Consider the following 19,469-nt stretch of genomic DNA (forward strand, 5'->3'; position numbering starts at 1 on the left):
ATAAGCTATTGAGAAAGCTGAAATTCTTTCTTGCCTTTGTGACTTGACTTAGGTTACAAGCATCCCTCTTGGGAATTAGGGAGTGGAGATACATGTATTTTGCCTGAAAATAGAGATATCTAGAAGAACAGTATTTTTACTTTTGCTCAGACACATCTCCAGTGTTCCCTTTGAATGAGAAATTAGGCCATTTACTAACAATAGAAGCATACATTCTAGCACATTCTTATTCTCGGCATGACATTCTTTGTGGAATAATTGTTGTGGAGACCTCTCCTGTGCACTGCAGGATGTTTCCCAGCATCTGTGACCTATACCCACTAGATGTCAATATCATCATCTCCCCACTACTTGTGACAACCAAAAGTGTTTCCAGACATTTTTAAATTCTCTGGTTAAGAATCACTATTCTAGTGTAAAAAGTGGGGCAAAAATCTTCAACAAAATATTGGTAAATTGAGTCCAATAATGCATAAAAAAGAATTACACCAAGAAAATAACCATATCAACTGGGATTTATCTCAGGTATGCAAGGTAGTTCGACAATCAAAAATCCACTGATGTAATCCATCACATCAAGAAGAAAGAAAAATCACATGATCATCTCATTAAGATGTAGAAAAACCATTTGACAAAATCCAGCACCCTTCCATGATAAAGACTCTTAGAATAGAGGGGAACTTCCTTAACTTAATAAATAACATCTACAAAAAATGTACAGGTAACATCACACTTAATGTTGGAAAACTCAAAGCATTCCTTCAAAGATCAGGAAGAAGGCAAGGATGTCCTCTGCTTTTCAACATTATGTTGGAAATCTCAGGTAATGCAACAAGACAGAAAAAGGAAATGAAAGATATATAGATTGGGAAAGAAGAAATAAAAAGTTTTATTTGTCGATGACATGATCTTCTATATAGGATATCTGACAGAATTGAGAAAAACATTTCTGAAACTTAGAAATGATTAGAGAAAGATTTCAGGGTTCAAGGTTATATACAAAAGTCACATTTCCATATAACAGCAATAAAATTTAGGAAGACAATACTATTTACATTCGCATCCAAAAAATTAAATACTTAGGTATAAATCCAACAAAATACACACAGGAGTGTCTTAGTCTGTTCAGGCTACTGTAAGACTGGGTAGCTTATAAAGAAAAGATATTTAGTACTTACAGTTCTGGAGGCTAAAAGTCTGAGATCAGGGTGCCAGCCTGGCTGGATTCTGATGAGGACAGTCTTCTAGGTTACAGAGTGTCAACTTCTTCTTGTATCTTCACATGATAAAAAGCAAAGACCAGAAGCATCTTCTCTTATGACGCTTAAAAGAGCACTAATCCCATTCATGAGGGTTTCATCCTCATGACCTCATCTAATTTTCTTTACCTCTCAAAGGTTCCACCTAATACCATTACACTGAGAGGTTAGGTTTCAACATGAATTTTGGGGAAACACAAACATTCGGTCCATCACAAAAATCTATAAAAGAACTACAAAGCTCTGATGAAAAACTATCAAAGTAGAACTGAATAAATGAAGAAATATTCCATGTTTATTAATAGGAAGACTCAATATTGTCAAGATGACAGTTCTTCCCAACTTGATCTATAGATTCAACAAAATTCCAACAAAAATCTCAGCAAGTTATTTTGTGGATATCAACAAATTTATTCTAAAGTTTTATATTGAAAGGCCAAAGATCCAGAATAGCCAGCTCAATAGTGAAGAAGAACAAAGTTGGAGGATTGCCACTATTAGACATCAAGACTTCCTATAAAGCTACAGTAGCCTTTTCCTATGGGCGCCACTGAGTTGAAAGGAGCACGGCCGTCTCCTCTCCCCGCCATGGCGTGTGCTCCTCCACTGATATTGGGGCACTCCAGAAATGGGGAATCATGTGGCAAAAATCTCACGCTGCCTGCTGTGTTCAAGGCTCCCATTCGACCAGATATTGTGAACTTCATTCACACCAACTTGGGCGAAAACAAAAGACAGCCCTGCGCTCTCAGTGAATTAGCAGGTCATCAAACCAGTGCTGAGTCGTGGGGTTCTGTCAGAGCTGTGGCTCAATTCCCAGGCTTCAGGTGGTGGGACTCATTGCTCTGGCTAGGGTGTTTTGGCACTACGTGTGGTGGGGCTGCATGTTTGCACCAACCAAAACCTGATGCCATTAGCACCACAGAGTGAACACAACACAGAAGCGATATGACATCTACTCACTGCCCTGGCTGCCTGGGCCTTACCAGGGCTGGTCATGTCTAAAGGTCATTGTATTGAGGAAGTTCCTGGACTTCCTTTCGTAGCTGGAGATAAAGCTGAAGGCTATAAGAAGACCAAGGAGACTGTTTTGCTCCTTAAGAAACTTAAAGCCTCGAATGATATAAAAAAGGTCGATACCTCTCAGTGAATGAGAGTTGGCAAGGGCAAAATGAGAAACCATTGTCATATCTAGCACAGGAGACCTTGAATCATCTATAATAAGAACAACGGCATCATCCAAGCCTTCAGAAACATCCCTGGAATTACTCTACTTAATGTAAGCAAACTGAACATTTAGAAACTTGCTCTTGGTGGGCATGTGGGTTATTTCTGCATTTGGTTAATTGTTCTGTATGGCACTTGGCATAAAGCTGCCTCCCTCCAGAGTAACTACAACCTTTCCATGCACAAGATGCTCAATACAGACCTTAACAGAATCTTGAAAAGCCCAGAGATCCAAAGAGCCCTCCGAGCACCCACAAGAAGATTCATCACAGAGTCCTGAAGAAGAATCCACTGCAAAACCTGAGAATCATATTGAAGCTAGACCCACGTGCAAAGGTCATGCACCGGAACAGCGTTCTTCGCCAGGCCAAGAACCACCAGCTCCGGGGGGATAAAGCAGCAGCAGCGCTAGAAGCCAAATCTGATGAGAAGGGGGTTCCCGGCAAGAAGCCAGTGGCGGGAAGAAAGGAAAGAACGCTGTTGGAGCTACAAAGCAGAAGAAGCCTTGGGGATGGGGGAGAAAGCCTGCAGCTACTAAGAAAGAAGCTCCTGAGAAGAAGCCTGCAGGAAAGAACCCCACCACAGAAGAAAAAAGTGTGTGGCATAACGGCATAAACTGACATTTGTTGATTCTGTAAAGGTCAAATAACTTTAGACAGCTAATTTTAAATAAAAACCTGATCAAAGAGGCAGTGAGAAACATGGAAAAAAAAAAACCACCAAAAAACAAAAAACCGTAAGCAAGGTAGTGTGATATTCATGAAATAATTTTTAAGATCAATAGAACAAGATAGAGAGCCCAGAAATAAATCCACATAAATTTAGTCAAATGATCTTTGGCAAAGAAGCAAAGGCAATAATACAATGGAGAAAAGATAGTTTTTTCAACAAATGGTGCTGGAGCAACTGGACATCCATGTGCAAAATAGTGAATGTAAACACTGTCCTTACACTATTCCCAAAGATTAACTCAGAAGGGATCACAGACTTAAAATTCCTAGTAGATAACATAGGAGAAAACCAAGTTGACCTTGGGTATGGTGGTGACTTTTTAGATACAACACAAAAAGATACAATCCATGAAAGAAATAATTGTTAAGGTGTATTTCATTAAAATAAAAAAAAGCTCTGTTCTGCAAAAGACAATGTCTAGAGAATGAAAAGACAAACCACAAACGGGGAGAAAATATTTGCAAAAGATGTATTTGATAAAGGACTGTTATCCAAAATATATAAAAAAGTCTTAAAACTCAAGGTACTAGATATATTAGGGGAATTACTGTGTAAATTATATAAATGTCTAATCACTATGTTATGCACCTGAAACTAATATAAAATAATATTGAATGTCAACTGAATTGGAAATTTTTAAAAATTAAAAAAGTCAACAATAAAAAAATGAACAACCTGGTTAAAAAATAAGCCAAAGACATGAAACAGACACTTCACCATAGAAGATATACAGAGGGCAAGTAAGCACATGTCATTAGGGAATTTCCAATTAAAAGAACCATGAGATATGACTATATATTTATTAGAAAGCCCAAAATCCAGAACACTGACAACACCAAATGCTGGCAAGGATGTGGAACATCTCTGGTGGAAATGCAAAATGGTATAGCTGTTTTGGAAGACAGTTTGGCAGCTGCTTACAAAACTAAACATACTTTTACCATATGATCCAGAAATTATGCCTTTTGGTACTTATACACAGGCATTGAAAAGTATATCCACATAAAATCCAGCATGCAGATGTTTATAGCAGCTTTATTCATAATTACCAATACTTAGAAGCAAACAAGAGGTCCTTCAGTAGGTGAATGGATAAATAAGCTATGGTGCATCCAGACAATGAAATACTCATCAATGCTAAAATGAAAGGATCTATGAAGCCATGAAAAGACATAGAGGAACCTTAAATATATATTACTAAATGAAACAAGTCAATCTGAAAATTCTACATATTGTATGACTCAACTATATAACATTCTGGAAAAGGCAAAACTGTGGAGACAGTGAAAAGATCAGTGGTTGCCAAGGGTTCAGGGAGGGACGAATGAATAGGCAGAGCACAGAGGATTTTCTAGCATGAAACTCTTCTGTATACTATTATGTTGGAAACATGTCATTATACATCTGTTATAACTCAGAATGCACAACACTAAAAGTGAACCCTAATGTAAACTATGAACTTTGAATGATAATGATACATCAGTGTAGGTTCACTGATTACAACAAATGTACCAGTGTGGTGCAAGGACGTCGATAAAGGGGGATTGTGGTTGTATGAGGACAAGAGGTATATGGGAACGCTGGAATTTCTGCTTGATTTTGCTAGGAACCTAAAACTGCTCTAAAAAATAAATTTCATTGATGAAATAAAAAAGAATGGAGCTATGTTATTCTAGGTATCCAAAGGCAACATGTGAAGCTTATGTGGGTGTATTGAACATCTGAATAAAAACTGTGTAGAAATAAATGCACACACATTTTTGGCTTTAATTTTCTTTTTCTGGTTCCTGTCTTGAGCGTTCCATTTCTCCAATCTCATCTCATGAATAATAAATGATCAACGATCACTGAATAATGTCTAGGTTTCTGAAAAATTTCCTGTTCTCTTTGTGATCATAGTGTTTTAGGTATTTGAGCAGTAAAAATGAAGCAGTTGTCAGACTCATTTGGGGCAGTTTTTCCCTGTGGAATATTGCTACCATTTTTTTTTCTCCCAAAGGCAAAAGTTCAGAAAGGAAATAATATGTTTTGGCTAAGTATTATGAATAAAACGAATTTTGTGTTGGGCTACATGATAAAGCCAGCAGTATACACCATTTAAGATATTTGTCATTAAGTATACATTTTTCAATGGAGTTCTCGACATAAATAAGCTAACTCTTGTCTTAAAGAGTAATACACTTCGGAGGAAAATGTCACAGGGAGCAAGAGCTTTGCTGTGATGGTTAGAGTGGAAGGAGAGGGAAGGAGGAGAGGAAGGAGCAGCAGCTACAAAATCCCACTCCTGGTCCCATAGCAGTTCTGCCACCTTGAGGTCAATACCTTCCCATTAGAATGAAGGTCTAAACACCAATCTTACTTCTCCGGTTCTTCCAAGGACAGAAAAGCTGGCGGCCTGGTCGGTGGAACCAGGATCTGAAACATTGCACAGTACATGGTGTGAGCCAAGGCCGTCTGGAGGGAAAGCATACCCGGCACTGTAAGAGTATCCCATACTGGACCCGTGTGGAAGAGAATGGGAACATTGGACATTGGTCCCATTTTTGTCTTTTTCTTTTGGTCCAATCATCCAGGAACTAGGAGTGTTTTATTTTACTAAATGCCTGGTGCAGAACTGAAGGGAACTGTTTAAAAGTCATGAGTGCTGGGTTATATAATTCTATAACAATGGATGATTTATCTTCCTTGCCAGAGGCATTGAGAACCGGTTGGCCAGGGACAAATGATTGCAGATTTAAAGGAGTAGGGGCTGAGTGATCACTCATGTGGAGTCAGAACCAGGTTCATTTATGCTGCATCCCAGAGGCAGTGGGATGAAGATCTTTCCCTATGGTTTGGGAAGCTGTAAACATTGTCAATTGATGTTCCCCTCCTGGCTCATGGTTCTCTAGAGAGGCCCTGCACTCGGGGACCAGCCCTAGAGACACCAGAAAGCTACAGGAAGACTTACCACCTGCCTTTGGCACCTGCTACTTTCTCTTTGATTTGGCTTCTCCAAAGACAAATGACTCTTCTGTTGTTTTCTGCATGCTTCATGGCACCAATCATAGGCTAATACAATTCAGAGTTTCTCTTTTGATATCAGCAGAGGGTCCAGTACCAGGTACATAACTAACTCGTAGGAACATCACTCAAATCCCACGGAAGGGGCACTGCACTGAGTGAAGTCAGACAGTCTGACCCTGACACGGAGTCAGACTTCAGCACTGAGCTTTGCTGAAACCATCTGGCATTTGCCTGCTGCCTACATTTTGCCCAGCTTCCTACTACTTGTACCACAAAAATTCCACACAATATGACAATTGTCTCCCTGAGCTTGTGGCATAGCGATTCTAGCACACTAGGAAGGATCGAAGGCATCATATAGGAATTCCCAGGCTGGAGCATCATAGTATTCTGAAGAAGAATTACGTGTCAGACTCCTAGAGGAAGGGTCAGGAAAACCGACTACCTATAAAAAGTATGTGTATTAACCACGCCTTTGATTTTCTGATGCTTTGACAACTTGGGGCTTTGCTGACCCTGGAGCGTCTGCCCTTCCCCAGGTTAGCTAATTTCTAAAGTTAGCCAACAACTACCCTGTGAGGATGCATTTCATATGCAAAGCAGCCAACGCAGAGTCCATAAACTTGCCTAGGTCCTTTACTGTGGTTTCACACTCTGGGCCACTATCCACCTGCCCTCATCACAAGTCCAGGTACCAGACATCTAGGACAGCCCCTATGCCTTAGATATTGCTGAAGTTATTCAAATTAGTTGATCCTAAACCTGCTTACCCTGCCTCACCCATTTCTTCTCACGGAAACCACAATAAAAGGCTCTTGCCTGTTTCCCCCCTCCTCGAGCTTCTACCCCCAACTCCTGGCTGATACCAGGGCCTCCCTGTGTGACCCGTCATGGTGTAGCATGGCATGTCCTTTCTTCTTTGATCTATCTTTTCAATGGCAGCCATCTCCTGATCTGTTTGCTTTGCCATACCTAAATAATAATAAAAGGCATATTTTAAAACACTGTGGGGTGGTCGGGGGAGTGATCATTAGACCACTCAGGTTGCTCAGAGCAGAGGCAAAGCATATGTGCCTTGATGCGTAAGGAATGTTCCAGCTGGTGAGCCCTCCTGGGGATGGGTGTGTGTTGGGTTGCAGCCTCCTCAGGAGCCTCCTGGGTGTAATCTGAAATCAGCCCTTATGCGGTGGGCAGAGAGAGACCCAAGAAGAGGCAGACCACTCCAGGTTGGGAGGCCACAGGCTTCATAAACAAGCAAACTTACATATTAGGCTTGTCTTAGGCAGCCACAGGACTAGTAGATTTCCACGTCCACCCGCCAAATCTTAAAAGTTTATATAAAGGCTTTAACTGGGACAGTCATGTACACAGGAGACTTGTACCTAGTCTCACCATATTACCATTTCAAGGCTGTGCCCTCAGGCAGCTTCTAGCATGGGGAAGACAAGCGGATTGCACATTCCAAGGACAGGGGAGGGAGTAGGGGGCCTCCAGTTGCCCGCGTCCAGCTACCAGGTCAAACTGTGGTCATGTCTTCTTGACGACCTTCCCCAACATTATCGTTTTACTTCTCTATACCTCTGGTGCCAAGAACAGTCTGGAACTGTGTGACTCAATGTTTGTTGAAGAATCAGATGATGGTGGTGAAGATGGGATTTTGATTTGAATTCTTCTGATCCTCTTCTTAGCACACATTGGAGCACTTGGGGTAGGGAGACATCCTGTGGAGAGAGAAGACCCAATCAGAGGCTAGTAACACCACAGACATAAGCAAAGACTATCTTTATTATGTGGGAAGACAGGGTGTCACAGGCAGAAGGACTTGAGCTCAGAAGTCATGAATTTCCTGGTTGTGGTCATGGTTTTATTGCCTTCAGAGTTCCCAGGCTGAGATGTCGGTCTCCTTTAGGTGAGGTGGCAGCAGCAGGTGTGGTGTACGCTGCACGATTGTACTGGCAGTAGCACATGGCTTCCCCTGCATGTCCCAGGAGTCACAGGTGTAGACACATGAGTATCCAGTGATGATGTACCCTGCACAGCATGGGGTGGGGAGAGACATCCACAGCCCTTAGATATTGAGAGAAGCCTTCTGTTGACTACCCTTTCTTCCCCCTTCTGGTGGGGCAGAAACAGTGTGGGATTAGATTGGAAGGGGGAGATAAAAGACATGGAGGAGGAGGTAGGTGACATGGCAGGGCTTTGGAGGAAAAAAAAAATTGGGGGGGTAGGAGAGATTAAGGAAGAGGGGAAAGAGTGGAACGAAACCTGACCCCTAAGCAACACCTTGGGAGGAAAGGATGGAAAGGAAATTGTGGGTATGGGAGTTGTGACTCAACCCAACGACATTATAATCCTGAAGCTGGGGCCAACCTGCTGTACAGTGATGGAGTGGCCGCCTGAGACCAGGAGCATAAGAATGGGTGTGGGGTGAGGAAGTGCCTTCATCCTCTAACCTGATGGACAGGAGGACTGATTACTTTCTTTAGTGATGCTTCTACAGGAGAGCTGTTTTGTACCGCCTGAGGGCTTATACCCTGTGGGAGAGACAAAGAGCTAAGACAGGGCCCAAACTGGCCAGCCCCTGACCCCAAATCCCATGTCACCTTTCTGCTCACGGGACTCACTGTGTTCAGGATCCAGTCACTTAATAGCTGTGTGCTGTTGGCAAAATTACATAACTTTTCTAAGCCTCAGTTTCTTCTTTTGTAAAATGGAAATAACCGTGCTTACCTCATAGAGTTGCACCGAAGAGTTAATAAAATAATAATAGAATATCTAACAGTACTTAGCACGTAGGAAGTGCTCAGGCATGTTAGGTATAGCCTTCATTCCTGCATCACTAGCAACTTTAAGAGCCCATAAGGCATGGAGAGGGCAGAGGTTTTGAGATGAATCTTTCAGTTAGAAGTTGCCATCTGGAGATGGACTGGGAAATGGGTGAGGTCTAGTAGCAAGACTGAGTGTTAGGGAGATAACGTCCCCTCCTTCTGTCGCCCCCTCCAACATCAGCCACCCAGTTCCCTGAGAAATGCTCTTACCTTTTCATCCACAGTGAAATCTAAGGAGCCTTGAGCATCCCCTGAGCTCAACAGTTGGAGCGGAGGAAAGGAGGTGAGAAGAAGCGTTCATCCTATAGGAAGGCAGCGTCCTGAGATGAAGGGGAAAATGGACAGAAGGTGAAAAACAACTCCTGGGTCCAGAGGAGAGGGGAGTGAAAGGAGAAGAGAAAGTACAAATAGGTGCCCTTGGGAGTAGGGGAAGAGTAGCAGCAGGGCGAGGGTGGCCTGGATTCCTTTGCAGCATTCCTAAGAAGCAGGGTTGTCACGGAAAAGAGGTGTGCATCAGACTCACCCTGCCAGGTTTAGGAAAGGGCTGCCTGCCAAGGTTGGGAGGGCAGGGACATTTTATACTCTGGTAGCATGTCGTGGGGGCATTCCCTCTTCTCCACTAACAAACACGGGCAGTACTTGGGACCTAAGGCAGCTGGGGAGGGTCAAGCCTCCAGAGAGAGCCTGGAACAATCTCCAGCATGTGCCTGGAGAGGTATCAGCTTCCTTTGCTCTTGTTCTCTGCCTAGGGAAGTCTTTCTGCCTTTCTCCTTTATCCCTCTCCTCTCTTCTTGGCAGTCCCCGGAACTACCTAGTTTCTGGCAGTTCCAGGAACTGTCTGGTTTTCTGACATCACTCACTATAGATCGTTTGTTTACTCCTTCAACAGGAAGAGGTAGAAAAGGTGTAGTATAAGAGCCTTGCTTGTCATCTGACCAGATACCATTACATTGCCATGGAGTAATTCTGTCCATGGCAAAGTAACAAAAATCCCAGCTGGTAGAGGCTTAAAATTAGACTAGAGGCTTTATGAAGGTAGTAATCCTTGTCCATTTTAATCTCTATTATATCCCAATGCCTGTCATGCAGCAGAACTCAATAAATACTTGTAAAATGAATTAACACAAATGTTTATTATTTACTTATGAAGAAATGAGGTTCAATAACTCTAAACTTTGTTCGGTCTCTGAATAATGTTATTACAGCCTCAGATTCTTTCTCTCTTTCCACTTCACAATCCTTATAGTTTTTATTCAGGCTCGCAAGATGGTTGACTTACTCCATGGCGACAACTCCAGACCTAACGTCCTCACAGCAACATCCAAAGCAACAAGGGTTACAGATAATTTTGAGTCTCTGGTTTTTATTCAGGAAACAAACACTTTCTCAGGAGTCCCGAGCAGAGTTCTCCTCTGTCTGCTTGGCCTGATTTGGGTCACATGCCACAACTCCACCCCATGCAAAGGGGTCCAGGAAAGAGAATATCTGGCCAAGAGGAGCAGGAGCTTCATTATTGGCTTAAAAAATAATTTATCCTTCAGGACAGGGCACATGACCACCCTGCATGAAATCAGGATGCTCTTAACACAGAGAAAGGGGAAATTGGCCAGTAAGTGGGCAATGAATTTTGTCAGCCAGAGCTACAAAATCCAACTTCTGCTTCTGGTGTTGCAGACCTTTCTAGCCTCCATCTACATTTTTTGGCTTTTTCTTTCAAAGAGGTGCCCTCTGATATACAGCTATTTCTTCTAGAAGCACCTTGTGAATGGAACCCAGAGACAGTTAAAATAATGACTGCCCCTCAGTGACCCAGTCTGAGCATAGGAAGAGGGTTAGAAAGCAAGAGAGAAAGCTGAGTTGACTCAGAGTTGGATTTGATAGGAGACTAATTGATTGCTCATTGTAACTTCTGCATGGTCCAGGCACTATTCTAAGCACTGGGGATTCAGTGCAAGCAAATTAAATAACGTTTCGTCTTTCATGGATCACATGTTCCAAAGGGGGGAGATAATTAATACACTGACAGATAAATACATAGTATGATGTCAGGACTGAGAAGCATTTTAAAAAGAGGGTGGGGGACAAGAGATAGAGCATGATGGGAAGGCTTCTCCGAAAAATATTAAGAATTGACCTCGTGTGTGGAGAACCGTGTAACTGTCTGGGGACACACAGTGGAAAGGACCTGAGGTAGGAGGGTGGGTATGACTTATAGGAACATTGAGAATGCAGGCGTGGCCAGAATGAAGTGAGCAAGGATCAGAAATGAAGTCGGATATAATCAGGGGTTAGATGCAGGGTTTTTTTGGCCATGATAAATACTTGAGATTTTATTTTGTAAAATCTCTGTAAGGAGAAGTCACTAGAAGTGTACTTTGGATAGGAAAGTGACATCATTTGATTTACATTTTAAAAGACTCACTCTAGCTGCCATAAATAGAAGTACATACTGAGTTATTATTACAATGATTAACAGTATACAATTGAACAAAACATTTATAACAAATTTTGATTAGTCAATAACCACAAATGATATCTTTTGGAAACATATTTCTTAAATGAGAGAGATGGAGCTGCTTTTCCCCCCAAGTGGCTTATATACCCACGAATGAATAATCCTACAGAGAAATAAAGTTTAGAAACAATTTTATTCCTACATTTTCTTTTCATAGTTATAAGCCTCGAGACCACTTCATAATTAAGTATGTAGGAAGAGAAAATTTTATTATAACAATGTCATTCAATTTGTTTGAATTCCTTTTGAGCTGTTTGTTAAATATAACACTGCAAATTGATATTAAAAATTATTTTGATGGTCTATCGATTGATAACTGCATTAAGTCCTCCTTCAATACTGAGTTAAAAACCGGGAGCTTCCCAACTTGTAAAGGACTTGTTACTCAATCACTGGATCGTTCAACGTTGGCACCAATATTTTGAATAATTTTTTTTTTAGCATTATGCAGATTTTTATACCCCATGGCAATGAACCACGGGAAGGTTCAATGACAGGTAAGGGCTGTATTTTTCTTTTTATGGGGGGAGAAAGACAATGGCCAGTTTATCACCATAATCAAAGCACGTATCTGGCAGAAAAGTTTAGGAAACAGTACATATACAAACCGAAAATCTAGAAATTGAATTCTTTTAAAACTGCTTTTGTCTGCCTGCACCTTGCAAAAATCGACTTTATTACCCAAGAAGCAGGGTTGTAACAAATGAAAGGGAGCTCTGCGTCAGGTTTCCTGTTTGGGGTCGTGATTTCATTACAGTCATGGTCACACAGTTGGGTTCTTACCTTCCTCCTTCTCAGGTGGCAGCGGCAGGCAGTGGTCCAGTCTACCAAGCCCCACTGGCAGTGACACGTGGTTTCCCACAGGTATCCCAGGAACCCCAGGGTTAGCCACAAGCACAGCTTGTGACAACGGTCCCCATATGGGCTCTTGAGACATAAACGTCAGAGCCCTGAGATTTTGAGAGGAGGGAGGTCCACCCATAACCACCTTTCATGCCTGCACAGCCCAGGGGTAGATCTAGGTTTTGTAGGATCAGTTATGAAGGTACTCCTTAAGAAAAAAAAATACTAAAACAAACTTAGGTATATGGGAGTAGAGAAAATCCATGAGAGTGAGGGGACTGGGTGTTTCTGTTCCTTCCGATTTGTGCTAAACTCACTTCTGTGCTGGCCCCTAGACACCAAAACAGGGAAATAGGTTGAGAAAGGGAGATGAATGACAGGAGGAATGGTAAGTGGTAGGACCATGATAGGAAAGTTGAAGAGAGAAAGGTCATGAAAGGAGGGTGGGAAGGGAAGAGGCAGAAACCCAAGATCCCTCAGTAACATCCTTAAGGGAAATGAGGATGGGTAAGCGATCTCTGGGAGCCAGGAGTTAGGACTCAGCCCCAGGCTGATACAAACATGAGATGGTGAGAAGTTGTAGATGCCAGGGATGGACAGGGCATCTTACCTGCTATCCCTCTTCATGGAATTACTTGCCTGCAGGGCAGGAGGACAGTTTGCCTGAGCTGCTGATACTAGTACATGAGATCTTTGTTGGGGCAAAAGGATTGACCTCTGAGTAGGAGAGAAGAAGGCTTATTGCCCGTGATCTCTGTCTCCATACTCCCCCTTCCAAATAGCCTTCTACCACAGAGGTGTCCCTGTGTCCATAGTCAGGCTACTCACTAGTTTTAAGGTTTAGTTTCCTCATTTGTAAAATGAAACTAATAGTTGTACTTACCTCATAAAGCAAAAATTAAATGAAGAAATCTATGTAAAGCTTTTCGTTATACCTCATTCATAGTGAGTGTTCATAAATCATTGCTATCCTCTTCTCTCTTCTCATTATCATCATCAAGGAAACCTGAACATTTAGCCAAGAGTCCAAAAAGAGGGGAGTAGGGAAGCCCTGGGCAGGAAGATTGGGCTTGAGTGGACTGATTAGAGGTTTGGTTGTAGGAATGGGATAGGGGACAAGCTAGGGTTAAGGAACAGGAGGCATGATCAGGAGTCACCCTCCTGCTTCCCCCAATTCCTGTCAGTTATCTAGACCAACGAGAGCTTCTTTTATCATTTTATCCACAATGGAGTCTAAGGAACCCTGAGTGCTCCCTGGGATCATAGTGATAAACTGGAGGAGGATGAAGATGAGAAGGTAGCAAAAGGTAGATTTCATCCTGTGGAAAGGTAATGTCCTGGGACTGGGAGGAAAGATTGGAAAGGAGCTGAGATCTCTGAGCTCCAGTGTGTTTGGGAAGGAAGGGAGAAGAGAACATGAAGAGTCCCGAGAGAGCACAGATGGAGAAATGGCAGTGTCTGTATGGAATTTGGAGCTCTCTAAGCAGTTTGGAGAAGCAGGGAGGGTGGCTGCGAAGAGGACTCACTCACCAAAAAGTTCAGAAGTCTGCAGAGACTGTTCAGGCAAGGATGTTTTATACCCTGTGGTATTAACCTGGTCACCCTTTAACACACAAGCGTGCACATATATAAAAACACACTCCCTAGTACATTTTCAAAGAACTGTGCCAGCTGGAGTGTGACACACAACAGTGATAAACTTTACTGTATCCATCATAAACACCAGCTGCCTTTGTTCTGGTTCTTTGCCAGGGGCTATCGTCTTGCCTTTCTCTTTCGTTCTTTCTTTTCTTCTTAGAAACCTGACAAGGCCAGCACCTGAGCCTTCTGTTGACTGCCCCATATCATAGGCCTCTTGGTCTGATTCTTCATCAGGAAGAGGTTACTTTGTGGTCTGCTGAGTGAAGGCCCTACTTGTCCCCTGTTAAGACAGGATTTTATTGTCCCTGGCTAATCCCATCTGTGGGAAAGTAGCAGAAAATCTGCTGACCACTGATTTGCAAACAAGGAAATTTAGTGCTTGATTCCAGAATTATCTTGTAGATTCAGAAGGGTCATTACCAACCTGATCTTTGTTCTTTTTTCTCCACCATTCTAGGTTCACTAGCTTTTCGTCTTTGACCTTGTGTCTTCATGGTCACAAGGTGACAGACATCACTTCCTCAGTGGAGACCCTGAGCAGACAGGAAGGATTTGGGTAAGGCCGTTCACTTTGGAGGCTTTGCCTTTTCATTTTGGAACCATGATTTTTCTCTAGAAACTCAAGCAGATTTTCCCCTTACATTTCACTGTTCAGAGTGTGTCATAGGACCTCCTTTTCTATTATGTGTGGCTGAGAAATCAAGTAGGGCTCCGCAATGCCTCATTTAAGACCACTGGTCCCAGATGTGCTTCAGAACTCAGAATTGTTCAGATTTTAGAAGGTAAGTGAGTGCAAATTATGTGTATTATGGTATACTACCAACAAGGTTTAGGGCAACATTCTGTAATCAAACACGTTAATAAGTCTCCTGCAAAAATGTTTGAATATTCATGAAATATGTGATAAAGACCATAAATAGCTGGATACCAGGCCATGTCAGGTTTTGCTGCCAAGTGAGTTAGCCTCAAACTTAGGGAAGATGTTTTAGGCTTTCAGAGCCTTTTTAATTTTGGAATCATGAATAAAGGATTAAGGACTGGTATATGGTCAAGAGGAGCAGGAGTGCTATGATTCATCCTCCAGAAAAGGGCACGGGATCACCATGATTGACTCCCACGATTCAAGAGCAAGATGAGGAAGCAGAGACCACTTACTGGAGGCAGTCAGAGGTGGGAGGACTGGCTCTGCTTCTTCTGTGGTCAGCCTCACCTCCCCCTCCCGAGAGATGCCCTCTGCTGCAGTTATTTCTTCTTGGGCAAGTTTGAGAATGGGGCTTAGTGATGGGAGCGAAAAGACAAAGATGATTTTTGAGGAAAGCAATGACAAAGGAGATCAAAAAAGAGCACAGACTTGGATTTGGTATAGAAGTTCGGTAGATTACTTTATTTGTTAATTCAATGACTATATAGCTTCTCAGTACCACTTCTAGCTCTGGTGACTCAGCAATAGGCAACACAGGCAAAGTCTTTGCTTTCTTGAGACTACGTTGTAATGTGGGAGATAAACATGTTATATGTCAGATATTGAAAAATTCCCCGAAGAAATAGAAATCAAGGCAAGACGATTGAGTATGCCTCTATGCTGTTATCCTAGTGCAGTGTGTTCAAGGAAGGCATCTTAGAAAAGGTAACTTGTGAGCAATAACCTGGAGAGGTGTGGGGCTGAGCCAGAGGAAAAGCTGGGCCAAATGTTCCAGGCTATGCGATAAGCAGGAGCCCAACATGGGGAGATGGTTGGTGTGTTGAAGGAATAGCTACAAAGGCAGTGTTACCGGAGTAAGTGAAGGGAATAAGAGACAGTTTAAAAAAATGTTCAAAAATACAACTGGGACCAGATTATATAATGCTTGTAAGCCAACATAAGGGCTTTGGGTTTTAGTGTAAAGCTGACAGAAAATTGCTGGAGTGTTTTACTCAAGAGAGTAACATGAGATGATTCATGTTCTATAAAGCTTAGTAAGGCCACTGTTTTGGAAAAGAGACTGGAAGGAACACAGGTAGGCAAGGAAACCAGGCAGTAGGTTTTGCAGAGTTCCAGGTCTCAGCTGGAAGGGAAGGAGTGAGACCTGGATGGATTTGGGATAGATATAGAAGGTTGAGCCTCTTTGGGGTTTATTATGGACTGGGATAGGAGAAGCAGAGTAGTGAAAGATCAAGGTTATGTTCTGAATGACTTGATGAAGAGTGATGCCATTTACTGAAATGGGGACTCCTGGGAAAAGGGCAGATATTGCAAGAACATTAAAATACATTTGATCATGATCAACTTATTTATTTATTTTTAATTGCATGCTTTCTTTTTAAATTTTTTTAATTTTTCAATTACAGTTGACATACAATATTACATCAGTTTCAGGTGTACAGCACAGTGATTAGAATTTATATAACCTACAAAGTGATCACCCCGATAAATCCAGTACCCATGGGACACCACACATAATTATCACAATGTCACTGACTATATTCCCATGCTATACTCTACATCTCCACGAGTATTTGATCGCGACCAATTAAATATGCTTGTTAGACATCCAGGTGGAGCTGTAGCATAAGGAGTTGGGTATAGAAGTCTAGGGTTCAGGTGAAAAGTGGAAGCTAGAGTTATAAATTTGAGAGTAATCAGTATACAGATGGATATAATAACATAGATAATCTAATAAAAGAAGAGAAATCAAAAAAAAAATTTTGGGGGATCAGATATAAAGAAAGTGATAGACTGGAAAGTGAATGACCAGAAGGACATTGGTTTAAAGATACAAAGTGAATTGTATTGACTAGTGAGTTTGTTGGGAATGGCAGGGAAAGAGAACAGGACTACAGGAGAGTATTCTTGGGTTACAATAAACCTGGACAACAGGTATAGTGACCAGCAGTCCTCCTTGAGCAACACCGGCAGTCAGTAGCATGCCTATTATATTTGACACCTAGAGGGGACAACTTTTCATAGCCCTGTTCTTTACATAACAAAATTATTTCCAATAATTATTATATAGTGATCAGTAAAAAGCATTATTTCTTTTGGTTCATTTCTCTGGTTTTAAAACAAAACAAAACTATTAAAAGAATAACTGTCAATTTTAAAGAGATTGTTAAATTCAGTATAATATTTTTGTGTGTACTAAAATTTGCAGTTACAAAACAAAAATATTATATCTTTCAGTTTGCACACTCTGTGAATTTAAATTTTAAACACAGCTAAATTCCACATAATCATATAGAATGACCAAATGGATGTAATTCAAGTTCTATTAATTTGTCTTTACAATCACTGGGCTACCATCGCTTATTTAGAGTCTACTGTTTAGCTGCAGGAATATGTAGTAGCATAGGGATTGGTGACACAAATCCAAACTTGAATGTTTCTGAACTGTTAAGAACTAACTTACTGGGATGTATAGATGATGTGATATAGAATTGTACACCTGAAATCTATGTAATTTTACTAACAATTGTCACCCCAATAAATTAAAAAAAAAAAGAACTAACTTACTTTAAAAATGAAGGCATATAGCTGAGACCGAGTATGTAGGTCCTCACTATATAACTAAAAGTTCTCTGAATTAACTTCCATGTAGAATATAATACTTATTAAAAGATAAATAATAAAAATTGCTAAGTAGAAGTTCACATATTATTGTTGAAACTCAACAGGAATCACAGCAATTGTTTAGACTATCAATGCTTTTGGAGAAGAGTATTTTACCATTAATATTATTTAGAATTGATAGTGTGTGGTGATAATAAAAATCAAATTGCCGCTATGGAATGCAGTGTGGAGGTTCCTGAAAAAATTAAGAATAGAACTACTATACGACCCAGCAATCCCTCTCCTGGGTATATACCCCCAAAAATATGAAAACATTTATCCCTAAAGATATATATGCTCCTATGTTCATTGCAGCTTTATTTATGATGGCTAAGACATGGAAACAACCAAAGTGTCCTTCCATAGATGAATGAATAAAGAAGATGTGGTATATATACACAATGGAATACTATTCTGTCATAAGAAAGATGAAATAGTGCCATTTGCAACAACATGGATGGATCTCGAGATTATTATGCTAAGCGAAATAAGTTAGACAGAAAAAGTCGAGAACCATAAGACTTCACTGATATGTGGTATGTGTCTATAAAACTGAAAACAACAAAGGAACAAGACAAACAAATGAAGAAACGAAAACTCATAGACACAGACAATAGATTAGTGGTTACCAGAGGATAAGGGGGGAGAGGGTGGTAAATGAGGGTAGATGGAGAACTGACTGGGTGTTGAACACACAATGTGATATATAGATGATGTATTACAGAATCGTACACCTGAAAACTATGCAACTTTACTAACCATTGTCACCCCAATAAACTTTAATTAAAAAAAAATCAAATTGACTTCTACTAGGGTATATTATTGCTTTTAAATTCTCTATATACAATGCACCATGCCTTGTGCCTGCACCCCTACCCTTGGTAGTCTCCACTTCTGGTAGAGAGACATTGCCTAGGATCAGCTACCTCAGGGTAGCGCATCCGTCGCAGGATTCCTGGAAATGTTCAGGAAGTCCTACACAGAGAAGATGGTAGAAAGGTTTTTGTTCCTCCAAAATTTGTAAACTTAGTGGAGTCTTTTAACATTTCTTTTTTCTCTCTAGAGCTACCTTCTTCCTAAGAGTGCACTCCTTTCCTAATGACCCAAATGTCGAGGTACGTTTTTAATCTTTCTTACCTCCTCTCCCCATCCAATTTTCACTGATTACTTTGTATTTTATTTTATTTTAAATAAATAAAGTTTGAAAAGTTACAAAAGGCAGAGGCTGCAAACAGGGAGACCATAAATCTGGGTAAAAGTAACTGAGCAATTGAAAAAGTAAAGGTAGGAAATATGGAGCTGGGGCCGACATGGTCATCTGTTCCTGGTTAACGGAAGGCACAGCACTATTTTCCACTGACCTCCGTCGCATGTGGAAGCAGGGATCTTCAATGTGGAACCCTACTACTGGTACACAAAATAATCCATTGGGAAATAAGAAGGAAATAGTAGAGCTTCTATTTTTATTTATTTTTTCCTCATTCTTTAATATTTTCTGTTTTGTATATGCTTCACAGTAAACATGATATATTAATTAGCACATGTTTATAGTTTATACATTACTTTTGAATGTATGCGAAATTTTTCACAGCCCATGGTGCATCTGAAAAAATAATAGGAGACCAAGAAAAGCAAATGCCACAGAAAGCTTGTAGGTCTCTCAAACAGAAGATTTTAGCTGTTTTTGGCTAGAGTTGGCGAGCTCTCTCATTAAAGTGCAGTAATTTCATCTTGTGGATTCATATACTTTAGATAGTACATGAGAAAGCAGTCAAGTTGATATTAGATATAAAAAGTGAAATGCAGATAAAAATTGAGAGGCTCACCTGGTC

The 19,469-nt window shown here is 41.0% G+C and overlaps 1 pseudogene; it reads left to right on the forward strand.

Moving 5' to 3' along the window:
- The first annotated feature begins 1,811 nt into the window (after nucleotides 1-1,811).
- Nucleotides 1,812-3,106, forward strand: LOC117032536 (60S ribosomal protein L4-like; annotated as a pseudogene).
- The last annotated feature ends 16,363 nt before the right edge of the window (nucleotides 3,107-19,469 follow it).

The sequence above is a fragment of the Rhinolophus ferrumequinum genome, chromosome 2 (genome assembly GCF_004115265.2).
Source record: "Rhinolophus ferrumequinum isolate MPI-CBG mRhiFer1 chromosome 2, mRhiFer1_v1.p, whole genome shotgun sequence".
NCBI lineage: Eukaryota > Metazoa > Chordata > Mammalia > Chiroptera > Rhinolophidae > Rhinolophus > Rhinolophus ferrumequinum.